Below are 1,173 nucleotides of genomic sequence, written 5' to 3' on the forward strand. Positions count from 1 at the left end.
GAGTAAGATTCTAGACTAAGGGCCTTCATATTGCGAGCGAAACTCTCGAGTTCCAACTTACTTGGGCAAAAGGCCGAGCTTGGGCCTATTAGGGAGAGCGTGTGGCAGCGGTGGTGGTGTCGCCTCCTCTAGTGCCCGTTACACTGCCACTAACACAGCGAGTGAACTGCTGCTGGAGTGTGAGCGGCTGACCGCCAGTGCCTCACAAGAGGGTATACGTCACGAGGCGAATGACGAACAACGCGCCCCTTCACGTGACAACCGTAAACATTACATCCGGATCGTCTACCGAGTCTTCACTGCATTGGCTAGATGACCAACAGTATTACTGTTTTCCGAAGAATGTAAACAAACTAGATATTTCAGTTTTTATTATAGTTTTATTTGAATATAAAAATATTGTTCTAGAATTACCTCTTTGGAAAATAAAAGATAAGCACTGAATTATAAACAGTATACAATTCAAGAAATCGGACAGGGTTACCATAGTAACTGTAACGCTGGACACCCGAGAATAGTGGCGCGAAAATTTAAAAAGGCGAAAAATCTATATGAGCAAAACAGACCCCTGTATTATGAGTTATTTCTTAATTTGTTCTGAAAGGCAACGTGAGGTAGCAAATTCCTTAAGATATATGTACAGTTCTGTTGAAAGAATGAACTGTGTAAGGGAAGTGAAGTCATAATGTAGCTAATTCTTTTGGTAAATACAGTTAAATAAACGGAATAGCTTATGTGTGGCAAATAAATATCATTCATATATAATTATAATGTTACTTCATGAGATGACTGTATTAGAGCTTCTTGATGTTTACTTCATTTACTGTTCAAGTGATTGTAAAATCTTTTCTAATTGTATAATCTTTTATCGAGATTAAATATAACAGATTTGATTATGATAAAAACTTTCTGTGAGAAGAGATTATATAATGACCTTGCTGATAAATTTCGATTGCCTTATCAACTACAAAGATTGTGGCCGAAGACCTGAAAAGTGAAGACTTGTCTGGAAAAAGTGCCACAGTCTCTTCGCATCCAAAAAATATTTTCCCTGTGAATACCTTAGGGGAAGGCGTTGCCAGTAGGCACGACAGAAAGTACATATTAGCTACAAAAAGAGCAACAAAGTTCTGTATAGGAGCCATAGCGTGCTCAACGTCGCGGTCTGGCCTC

Source organism: Penaeus monodon, chromosome 22, assembly GCF_015228065.2.
Source record: "Penaeus monodon isolate SGIC_2016 chromosome 22, NSTDA_Pmon_1, whole genome shotgun sequence".
Classification (NCBI taxonomy): domain Eukaryota; kingdom Metazoa; phylum Arthropoda; class Malacostraca; order Decapoda; family Penaeidae; genus Penaeus; species Penaeus monodon.